Genomic DNA, 12947 nt, shown 5'->3' with positions numbered 1-12947 from the left:
GCTCATAAAGTCTTTAATAACGTTTCTATAGTAAATTTTCAGATCTATTTTACAAAAAAATTTCCCAATTTCATAAAAGGATTCTTCTAAATCTTCTTTGACCATGACCTTGCTCTTAGCCTTCCTACTCTGGAATTAATAAAAATGAGTGAGCCACCACTTGCTCAGTAAGAATAATTTAAAACTCCAATTCGAAGATCATAGATAATATACTGATTCAAACCATTACCTTTACCTCAAGCTTATCAGGCCCTTCATCACAATTTAATTTCGTCTCCCTACTACAACTATATCGATCTTACTAGTCACACGTTTTCACTTTCATACGTGACATCCCAAGTGCTAGTTAAGGAAAATGGGTGTTAGATAAAGATTCAGAATAACGAGTGCATGATAAAATTTATGTAGCAAAACCAAATCATAATAAATCCCTTACAAATATATATGAGTTTTAAATTCATACATAAATTGAGGACAAAAGTGGCTACAAAATATAAAATATAAGGGCCACTTCTTTCACTATGCTATTAGATTCATCAGATGTGAAAACAGTCATGCACTCAGACTTGTGGATCTATGGGATCCTCATAAACTTCCAAGGGTAAGTTTGTTAGCGGTTCCTCACTTTCTTCTTCATCTGGGAGGGGGGTATAGAAAGAGTGAGTTTCATATGCTCAATAAGGAAAACAATATTAAATTAACATCGTAAGATTTTAAAAGTTAATTATTTTATCTTACTGTTTAACTTCTTTGTTTACAAATCTCACATTATAAAAAGAACATTTATTTATTAAGAAAATGATACGTTAGCATAGAAAATCAAACATGCATCATGCCAGATTTTCGTGTCATGCTTTTTGAAGTCATTACAACTTCCATCTTTGAGGGCAAATATAGATTTTCAACTACCTAAGTGGAATGATAAGATCATATACAAATACAACAATTTTCTTAGGCCTATTTTCGGCTGGCCAAACCATGGTACGATCTATGACAATGGCCGTACCAATAGATATATATAGTTATTATATTACTTAGCCACGGGTGACCCCTATAGATAGCGTGACACCACTCTCGTCAGGGGGCATGTCGTCATCCACTATGAGTGGTCCTCATAAGTCTTTCCAAACCAGATATGTGAGGGAAAATAGATACTCCGAAGGGCAAGGGGAATAGATACCCCTTAGAGATAAAAAGCCTAACAAGACACTTGATACAATATGCATGTCAATACAGATACAGTTTGGAGCATATAAGCTTCATTCCACTTTTCTCTTTTTCTTTTCTTTTTACTTTTATTGTTACCAATTACATATTATATTTATTATATGCAAATTTATCAAGTGTCTGCAATTCACATAGCATGCTTGAAAACAAGAACAATTCGACTCATATGAACACAGAGGCATACAAAATAAGCAAATTAACAATCATATTAGATTTTCTTACCTAGAAATACTCCTTAAGACATCGAAAGTAATACTAGATTCCTTACAGAAATCTCTATAATTTCTTCTTTATCGTTCCCCTTTCTTTCACTTCTTCTCTCACTAAATTACTCTATCTCTAAACTTTTGAAAAATAGAAGAAATAGAAGTGTTGAGAGGAAGGTAAGGGGTGGGTAATTTATAGAATTTTGGAATTGTTGGATTCACGCCAAGTGGCAAAATCTGGTAAAAAGAGAGGAGAATAAGATGTTCAGCACAAAAAATGAGGGAAGACAGACTCCTCCGCCGCCGGCCATGGTGCAATGCCCAAGGTAGCGGTGGCGCACTACCCAATGAAGCAGTGCTTTGGCTAGTGCACTACAGGCTAGCCTGCAGGCGCACACACCTACTGCCAGGCATGTAGGGCCTAGACGTGCTGGGTGCCATTTACGTAGGTCCCAGGTGCACAAGGCGTATTCGCACAAGCTTGTTGCACGAATGGCACACGCATATTGTGCGGCACATGTCAGGGTGTGAGGTGACGTGCAGATGGCTCGCCTATGAGCGATAGGATGCGTGGGCAGGTCCTAACCCCACGGCACGTGCACGCGAAAAAAACATGCGCGTTGTGCACAAGTCCCGTGCGCGCGGAGGAGAGGTATGCCTTGTGTGCACGTCCTGTGTGTGTGGGCGTGCGGAAGGGACGTGCGTGCTGTGCGCACGTCCCGCAGCCACTATGCGTGCAGTCGCACGTGCACAATGCTCAGTACACGCGCGCAAATGGCCCTCTCGTCGGATTTTTCCCGTGAGCATTTTTTTTTTGTTTCACAGTTTTCCAGTTCATTTTTTCTAAATTTTCATTTTAATTCAATTTAACTAAAACATAATAATTTAAAATAAAATAAAATAATTAAAATAAAATAAAATATAAATAAAAATTAATTAAATAAATAAAAATCAATCAAAATTACAAATCACAATAAATGTTAAATAGCGTAAATTAATTAAGTTTAAAGTGGCCAAAGGCCCAAATAAATAGAGTTTCTAAATCATTTTAACACAGTAATAGGCGGGGTGTTATGTCATATATCTCATTTTATTCAAAGGGTGTCCATAATTTACATAACTACATTCTCATAAGTTACTTTTGGTTTATTCACAATTTCATAAACGCAATATCGTATTCATATTAATTACACATGCTAACATATAGAATACCCTTCTTTAAATTCTTATCCACACATAGAATACCATTCTTTAAACACATATCACACATATAATACCTTTTCTTGAACACGTATTCACACATATAATATCCTTCCCTAAACGTGTAGAATACCCTAGCTCATATACATATCCACATAGCAACATATTCTCATCATTCACCAACACAACCAATCACATATGCACATAGACTCATAGAATGATATAATAATTCACACCATCAACATGGATAAAATCATAGCTCCTACAAGTCATAGTTACAGCCATAGTTACAATTCACATCATCCCCTAGGGACATAGTCCTAGTTATTGTAATAATTACGATTCACATCGTCCCCCCTAGTGACAAAGTCATAGTTACAGTCATATTTACGATTCACATCGTCCCCCATGGACAAAGTCATAGTTACAGCCAATAAACGATCCATGAGATAGAGTTTATAATCATTCTATAAAAATCCTAAACTGTACATATTTTCGCTTTTCAATGATACGAAAAATCTTTACTGCTAATTTAGGTATTCTCTATCATAATTTGCTTCATATAATACCTTGACATTTCTACTTAATTCATCCTTATTCTATTCTTGGGGCAAGTACTAATTTCATACTTATTCACGCGTAAATTACTCCCAAGTTCTAGAACTCATCAACTTTTAAAATATCTTAATTTATATAGAATATCAAAAGATGGATCACAACATTTAAACTCTAAATTATTCACATCATAAATGATTCAAATTCCCCACTAATTCATAGTCTCCCAACAATTTCTATGTTTTTCTCATTGTACACATTGCTATCAAAATTTGATCAATCGCGACTTCTCTATAATTTCGTAAATAGCTTATTCACTCCATTAATTATTGAACTAAATCGCATATCCACTATTTATTTCATGCATTATATTCATTAATAATGTTTTATTTTATACAATTTATCTTTTCAAAGTCGTAATGAATTTCCTCAACCCATATTCTAGATCTCAAGCCCATCATAATCATTATTGTTTTCTAACCCATTACTATTCACTGCTTGGAACGTTGTTGACCCTGCTTGTTGGGCTGTAAACTAGGAGCCCATATAATATTTCATTCAAATTTACTTTATTTGCTTTTGGGCTAGAAGCCCAATGAAAGAACCCATTTGTTAAGTTCTCAATATTACTAATTCTTTCCTATCTCTATTTATTTTGAATTAATGTAACCCCTCAAACTAAATTTTATCTTCTATCTTAACCCATTCCTAAGGGCTCGGCTCACTTAAATTTTTATTACTCTTATCCCCTTCCTATAGGCTAGACCCACTAGATTTAATTTCCTCATTTGTTTAATTTCTTCAGGTTTGGCTCAATTCATCACTGGAATTCCTTTATTCTTCCTACGAGCTCAACCCATTCGAGTTTGCCCTTCCTTTCCCTCTTTATTTATTTATTTATTTATTTTTCCTTTCATTACATTCAATCCACTAAAATTTTAGACCCCTCACTAGGTCCACTTTACTTATGGACTTCATATACCCGACTTCCTTTATAGGTTACACACTTATTATATATTTATATATATTTTTACCCTTTCATTTTAATTTCATTTTCTTCTTCCAAATTAATTACTAAGCCCGTTAAACAAATCCTTCTGGGCTTTGACACGTTAGGGTAAACCAAGCCTAGGCCTCACAAGTACAATCAACCTGACCCACATGAGGCCCCTTTTCATCTTCTTCAATCGTCAAAAACCCTAATTACACTTCACATTCAATTCCAGTCGCCATCTTCATCACATAACACAACCAATTCAAGTTTCGCTTAGTCATCACATATTCCTTCGACAGTATCCACAACAATCAATCCTTATTATGATCCTATAACAAATAATTATCTAAATCAAATATATTAGCTTAAATCTAGGGATTTAGAGTATAAACTACTCTTACCCTTGATGACGTGATTCATAGCGATTTCAACTATTCTTCTTTACCCAACCTGCAAAACCCATCACGGATTCATCTTTATTTTTAAAGAAGAAGATATTAAATGATAGGAAAGGGTGCAACTATGGCTTATTAGCTAAAGGCTAGGCTCACCGCGACCTATCTTAGCCTTTCAACGAACAAGACGTCAAAAAATTTTCTCTTTTCCCTTTCACTTTCACGTATCGGCCCTCTACTCCTCCTTTCCACCACTGCTCATTTGCTCCAAGGTTTTCTTATTATTATTTTTTTGTGAACAAGAACTTTTATATAGTAAATAAGATCAAATCATGGTTGTCTGTTGTGCGATGAGATCTAGACTGTTGATTTTCTTTTTTAAAACAAAAATTAAAACAGAGTTTTTTAAAGCAGATTGATTGATTTATAAAAATTTTAAAATGACCCCAAATCCTATAATTTTAATCATTTGGGCTTTTATTCAATTACAGAGTAGATAAACTCCCAAATTTGCTTTCAGTTTGGTCATTTTCCCAATTTCATTATTTATTATTATTATTATTTTTAGATTACATTTTATATTTTTATATTTTTAGAATCCCTTTTTTTTACTTTTGAAAATTCACTTAATGCTTAAATAAACTCTCTAGAGCATGAACTTGCATTCAAATTTTAACTTATGCGAGACGAGTCATTATAATCTTCTCCCCATATAAAAAATTTGGTCCTTCAAATTTGTAGTAATTAGGTGATTCAGAAATATCCTTGCTTATTTCCAAGTTTCCTCTTTAACCTAATCGTTTCATTACAATATTATCATTGATAAGATCTCTTTAGTTATTAATCCGTTCCTTTCTAATTTCGGTAAGAAACGTATAATTGTTAAGAATTCGTTTCTTAATTCCAAATATTTTAATACTTAGGGTTTGTTGGTATCTCCCTATAGTTTCTTCAAGAACATTTGATCTGGCAAAAGGATTACCATCTTGGACTATATTGATCCTTAAAATTCATTAAAGCATAATATCTCCCAGCCACATTATATGCAATTGTCATTACATCCACATGGTTTTATCGTTATAATAATCTCTCAACAATATATATCACATCTAATTTCAGCACAAGAATAAATTTTAATTATCTAAATAACTTCAATAACATAGCATGTTTATAACCTCTAGAATTTCATGAACCTCATTTAAATTATTATTTTTCAACTTTTGAACATTAGTATGTGATTATTTAGAATATACCATATATGTCTTTTAATAAAATCTCTGGTTATCATATGGGACTATCTTTATCCTCAAAATGCATCAAAGCGTAGTGTTATACCATTATATTATATGCGATTGTTATTTTTATTTGACATGACTTGGGAACATCATTTCTAGTTTAATAATTATCATAAGAATTTCTCAGTAACTATATATCATATCTTAAATTCATCTCATTTTTTTTGTAACCTCAATGTTATAGTATATTTCTAATCTCTTAATAATATATCTCATATCCTCTATTTTTCATAAATGTATTTACTCAATTACCTAAGCAACCTCGATGTCATGATAAATTTAGGGTATCCCAAAATTCATGTGTCCAAATTATTTTGAATACTTTCTAACTTTTTGAAATTATTTTGTGATTAGCTGGCATATGTTCTCTATGTACTTGGTCGTACTTAAATGTGAAGATTTATAGAGATGAGGGTTTAACCTTAGCATTTCATTTTCTGCTCAAAACTCTTAAGAATAGGTAAGCATTAAGATTTAATAGGTGTGGTGATTTTCTGACTTCTAAATATTATTCATAGATTCGATATGATGTTAGGATATTTAAGACTTTTTTTTTGTTGTGGTGAGTCGATATTCTAGTAAATTATTCATTACTGAATTATATTGTCTCTCTAAAGTCATGAAAATTTAAATCATATAAAAAATACCTCAATACTTAATTGACCCCCTTTTTTTTAAAAAAAAAGGTCCACTACACAATACATAGTGTGTTATTAAATCCATATTTATTATCGACAATCATTAGGAGTTCCTTAGGTGGAAGGATTATCTAAGAGTCTTGCTAGTAGTGAGTGAATTTAGTCTTTAAGTTCTTCTAAGACTAGGTTTGACTTCCATGATTTTCGTGTGATCATCCAAGAGTATAGTCTTAGGGCGTGAGTTTCATGTTCATCCTATTAACAATTTCTCTTTGTTGGTCTTGAGAGAAATCTTTCATATGTATGGTTTGTTATGGCTCCACACTATGCTTCCACTGCGTCACTCAGATAATATCTACCCTAGAGGTTTGAATTAATATGTTGACACATTGTATCATCTTTTACATCCCTGTTAAGGGTAAAGAAAACATGTTTTGATTTATTATCATATTATTAATAGTGTGTTGTCATAACATGTCCTTATGGTATTCTATTTTTCCTTGGAAATTTACTTTGGAATGAATAAAAAGTGTCAGGAAGAAGAGTTCCAGTTAAGTGTATTTTGTCTCATCCAAGACAAAAGTCTTTTAATCTATCAAGCACATGAGGATTTAAGGTCCAATGGTTTCTGACCTCAATACAACTCTCGTGTGGCCCCTTGACAAGAATTTATATAAGTAGAATATTTATTATTACTATTCTATAAATATATATTTGAACCTCAAAAACATATTTAAGTCTCTAATGCTTATTCAATTTTTTAAATATTTTTATATATGATTTATTGGTTTAAAGGATTGTATTTTCTTTCAAGTCTGTAGCAAACTTAGAGAAATCCTAATTAACTGTATTTTATTTCATTTAGTAGGAGTTTTCATACTCACCAAGCTCATGATTTACTCAATCTCCCAAAATGCTTTTATCCGTTAAGCATATGATTGTTTAATGACTAAGAATCTTGAATCAATTTTGTAATCCCTATGTGGAAACTTGGAAAGAGTTTGAACATGTAGCGTATCCATTCTTCCCAGAGAATATTCATGAAGAATTTCCAAAGACCATCAAGGTCTTAATATTTATTTGGTCACCTAACATTCTCTTTCCCCTTTTTTTTTCCTTTTTTATGTCTCTCGTGACCTAGAGGAGTTCCTTCCAAGGCATAACTACTTAGGAGATATTTTTTTTGTTGGGGGAATTTCTTCAACTTGGGGAAACTTTTCTTTTTAACTTTGGGGATCTTCTCCCCTTTAAGATTCTTTTCCCAACTTAAGGGAAATTAGTTCTCTTCCCAAAATTTTCTTTATTCATTTTCTCCTATTGTGTAATTTTCTTCGTTACATTTAAGCTTCCTATGGTTTCATATTCTGTGGTTGATTATGGTTGTTGCTTATTCACCATCCCTAGTTGGCTTTAGAGTGAGGCCCTAACGTTTCATTTCCTAGCCTTATCATACTTCAAACCCATGCAACTCCCATCTCTTCGAACTTTTGAAATTATGATTTTCCTTTCTCACATTCCCAGATGTTTCGAAGGAAGTTCTAAAACATCTCCAAAGACACATATTACCTATTTTCTTTTAGTCTTAAACCTTATAGGAGTCCTAGACCTCATGATACAAAGGGATGTTTTCTGATACCAACTGTAACAACCTGATTTCTCATCTAAGAAATGAATGCTACAACACGTATAAAACTTAATAAATAGTGCATCAATATGCTAAAATCTAAAACTGACCTGTACATCTCTTGCTCAAAGTTACAGTTCATGAGGTTCATAAAATATTTAATGACGTTTCTAAAGTAAATTTTTAGATCTACTTTACAAATAATTTCCCATTTTCATAAAAGGATTCTTCTAAGTCTTCCTTGACCATGAACTTGGTCTTGGTCTTTCTGCTATGAAATTGATAAAAAAGAGTAAGCCACCACTTGCTCAATAAGAATAATTTAAAACTTCAATCCGAAGATCATAGATAATATACTGATTCGAACCATTACCTTTACCTCAAGCTTATCAGGCCCTTCATCACCATCTGATATCCACACCCTACTACAACTATATCGATCTTACTATTCACATGTTTTCATTTTTATATACCTCATTTCATTTAAAGGATGTCCATAATTTACATAACTACATTCTCATAAGTTACTTTTGGTTTATTCATAATTTCATAAACGCGATATCGTGTTCATATTAATTACACATGCTTACACATAGAATACCATTTTTTAAATTCTTATCCACACGTAGAATAAAATTTTTTAAACACATATCACACATCTAATATCTTTTCTTTAACGTATATTCACACACATATGATATCCTTCCTTAAATGTGTAGAATACCCTATCTAATATACATATTCACATAACAACATATTCTCATCATTCACCAACACAACCAATCACATATGCACATAGACTCATTATCGTATCACATAATATCATTCAGTCACAATCATGGAAGGAGATGATAATTCACACTATCAACATGGACAAAATCATAGCTCCTATAAGTCATAGTTACAGCCATAGTTATGATTCACATCGTCCCCTTCACACTATCAACATGGACAAAATCATAGCTCCCACAAATCATAGTTACAACCATAGTTATGATTCAAATCATCCCCCAAGGACACCATCATAGTTATAGTCATAGTTACTATTAATATCGTCCCTAAGGAGTTAGCCATAGTTACCGTCATAGTTATAATTTACATCGTCTTATAAGGACACAATCATAGTTACAGTCATATTTACGATTCACATCGTCACCTAAGGACACAGTCATAGTTATAGTCAATAAATGGTCAATGAGATAGAGTTCATAATTATTCCATACTGATCCTGAACTGCATATATATTCACTTTTCAATGATACAAAAAATCTTTACTGTTAATCCTAGGTATTCTCTATGATATTTTATATCATATAATACCTTGACATTTCTACTTAATTCATCCTCATTCTATTCTTGTGGGGAGTCTTAATTTCATACTTATTCAAGCGTAAATTACTCCCAAGTTCTAGAACTCATCAACTTTTAAAATATCTTAATTTATCTAGAATATTAAAAGATGGATCACAACAATTAAACTCTAAATTATTCACATAATAAATTATTCAACTTCCCACTAATTCATAGTCACCCAACAATTTCTATGTTTTTCTCATTGTACACATTATTATAAAAATTTGATTAATCGCGACTTCCCTATAATTTTGTAAATAGCTTATTCACTCCATTAATTATTAAACCAAATCACCTATCTAATATTTATTTAAGGCATTATATTCATTGCCTGAAATGTAGTTGACCCTGCTTGTTGGGTTGTAAACTTGGAGCCCATATAATATTTCATTCAACTTTACTTTATTTGCTTATGGGCTAGAAGCCCAATGAAACAACTCATTTGTTAATTTCTCAATATTACTAATTCTTTCCTATCTCTGTTTGTTTTGAATTAATGTAACCCCTCAAACTAAATTTTATCCTTCTGTCTTAACCCATTCCTAAGGGCTGGGCTCACAGTAATTTTAATTACTCTTATCCCCTTCCTATAGGCTAGACCCACTAGATTTAATTTTCTTCTTTTTTTGCTTAATTTCTTCAGGTTTGTCCCAATTCACCACTGGAATTCCTTTATTCTTCCTACGGGCTCAACCCATTCGAGCTGGGCTTTCTTTTCCCTCTTTACATGTTTATTTATTTTTCCTTTCATTAGATTCAATCCACTAAAAGTTTGGACCCCTCACTAGGCCCACTTTACTTATGAACTTCATATACTTGACTTTCTCTATAGGTTACATATTTGTTATATATTTATATATATTTTACCCTTTCATTTCAATTTCATTTTGCTCTTCCAAATTAATTACTAAGCCTTTCCTACAAATCCTTATGGGCTCGGACCCGTTAGGGTAAACCGAGCCTATGCCTCACAGGTACAATCAACCCAACCTACTTGGAGCCCCTTTCATCTTCTTCAACCTTTGAAAACCTTAATTGCATTTCACATTTAATTCCAGCTGCCATCTTCATCACATAACACAACCAATTCAAGTTTCGCTCAGTCATCACATATTCCTTAAATAGTATCCAAAATAATCAATCCTTATTATTTATGATCCTATAATAAATAATTATCTAAATCAAATATATTAGCTTAAATGTAGGCATTTAGAGTATAAATTACTCTTACCCTTGGCGAGGTGATTCATAGGAGTTTCAACTACTCTTCTTTACCCAACCTACAAAACCCATCACTGATTTGTCTTTATTTACAAAAGAAGAAGATATTGAATGAGAGGAAAGTGTGCAACTACGGCTTACCAGCTGAAGGCTAGCCTCACCGCGACCTACCTTAGCCTTTCAACGAATAAGACACCAAAAAATCTTCTCTCTTCCCTTTCACTTTCATGTATCTCCCCTCTACTCCTCCTTTCTGCTACTGCTCATTTGCTCCTAGGGTTTCTTATTATTATTTTGTTGTGAACAGAAACTTTTATATAGTAAATAAGATCAAATTATGACCGTCTATTGCGAGATGAGATCTAGACCGTTGATTTTCTTAAAAAAAAATCAAAACCGTGTCATTTTGAAGCAGATAGGGTGATTTTTTTGAAAATTTTGGAATGACCCCAAATCTTGTAATTTTAATCATTTGGGCTTCTATTTAATTATGGCGTAGAATAAACTCACAAATTTGTTTTCAATTTTGGTCATTTTCCCAATTTTATTATTTATTCTTAATATTATTTTTAGATTATATTTTGTATTTTTATATTTTTAGAATCCTTTTTTTTTTCTACTTCTGAAAATTCCTCTAATGCTTAAATAAACTCTCTACAGCATGATTTTGCATTCAAATTCTAACTTACACAAGCTGGGTCATTACATTTACACAATTTTTTTAAAAAAAAATAATTAGCTAATTTTAATTACAGCCTTGGTGCTTGTCGAATGTGAGGAATTCATAAAAGCATATGATGAAAAGAGTAAAGAAGGGTAAGCTTTCATACATAATTGACGTCATAAATCAATTAGCAAATCTCTTTATTGTGTTTTTTTCTAACTTTTTTCAATTTTTTTTTTTAAAAAGGTGTGTAGCGGCATTGGATGCAATAAAAAATGATTCACATTGATGAAGGAAAAAATAAACATCCTTCTTGAGGTAATATTTTATTTTACATATTTTGAAAAAAAAAATTTCATATATATCCTTTTCTCTTATGGATTTCATAAAAATTTTAACTGAATTTTAAATTTGTTGAATCATAAAGTATGAGTTTTATTTAATTGAAAATCTTCTTTGCCGGCTCATAATTATAGGTATTAACAATTATAATTAATTATAGCAATATGGTAGTAGTTAAAATTTTTGTATTTTATTTAATATTTATGAGTTTAAGTTTTAGTGAAGATGTAAGGTTTATATTTTAATAAAAAGTAAAGTAATTTTTTTAAAATATTAAACATTGTAGATTTTGATTTTAAAATCTTTATTATTATTATTATTATTATTATTATTATTACTCACTAAATGGGGTATGTATGGTGATGTAGTTGGAAGCAAGAACCACCCCTTGCAAGTGCAAATGCACTTCTTTAAATTAAGGTACTCTAGCTTCTTACAACTTATTTAATTCAATTCTTACTTATTTTTTTTAATTACTTAATCTTTTAATTTGAATAGTTGTAGTAAATTGAGAATAATACTCTCGAATACTTTGCTATTGTAACAAATACAATTTTTTTAACTAATTCAATTTGATTTTAAATAAATTAAGAATAAAATAAAATTTATATTTTTCTTTAATTACTGTAACTTAACTAAAGCAATTATTATCCTTTATTTAATTTATAAAAGTTAACTTCAATATTTAATTTTTAACTATTAGTATTTTATCTATTTCCATCTCTTTCAATAACAATATTATAAAGTAATTATGTTTTCTTTTGTTGGGCGGATAGGGTGGATAAAAGCTTCATAAAAATCAAAACCAATAAAATCTCTACAGGTTGTAATAAGTATTCCTTTTCATGGAAAACAAATTTAAACTCTAACGTTTTTTATATTTGTGGTGTTGCCGTGATTAAATTGAGTTAAATCTCAACGTGCCTATTATGTTTTTAGGTGAAAGAAATATTTCATGATTATTAGGTTCCCTTAGTTAAGGGAACTACCATAGGTCAAAATCTCGATCTAATTTTTAATTTTTTAATTTGAAACTCAAACTTATTTTGTAGAGATAGCTATAAACTAAAGGGTATTATTTCAAAAAATTATAAATTTTATTGCTGTTGGTTGAGATGAATCATTGATATTTAATAGTTTCATGTAAAAATATTTTGGTGAGAAAAGATAGAAGAATTTACCTTAGACACTTACTTTCTATACAAATAGGAATTGAAGTTTGAGGATACATTA

General features: G+C 31.3%; 1 long non-coding RNA gene and 1 pseudogene across 1 annotated transcript; one reads left to right on the top strand and one right to left on the bottom strand.

Annotated features, from left to right (window-relative positions):
• The window catches only part of LOC148240168 (alkaline/neutral invertase E, chloroplastic-like), a 61681-nt pseudogene that overhangs the window by 44586 nt on the left and 4148 nt on the right, over positions 1-12947 (top strand).
• Positions 381-11059, bottom strand: LOC110806637 (uncharacterized). The gene is made up of 3 exons (XR_015816118.1): positions 10850-11059; positions 10719-10767; positions 381-637 (listed from the first exon to the last, which is right to left on the bottom strand). It is a non-coding gene; the product is annotated as an uncharacterized LOC110806637 (long non-coding RNA).

The sequence above is a fragment of the Carica papaya genome, chromosome 9 (assembly GCF_054855325.1).
Source record: "Carica papaya isolate Zhongbai chromosome 9, ASM5485532v1, whole genome shotgun sequence".
Classification (NCBI taxonomy): Eukaryota; Viridiplantae; Streptophyta; class Magnoliopsida; order Brassicales; family Caricaceae; genus Carica; species Carica papaya.
Note: the sequence above shows the minus strand (reverse complement) of the source record. Positions and strands in the feature narration are given on the sequence as shown.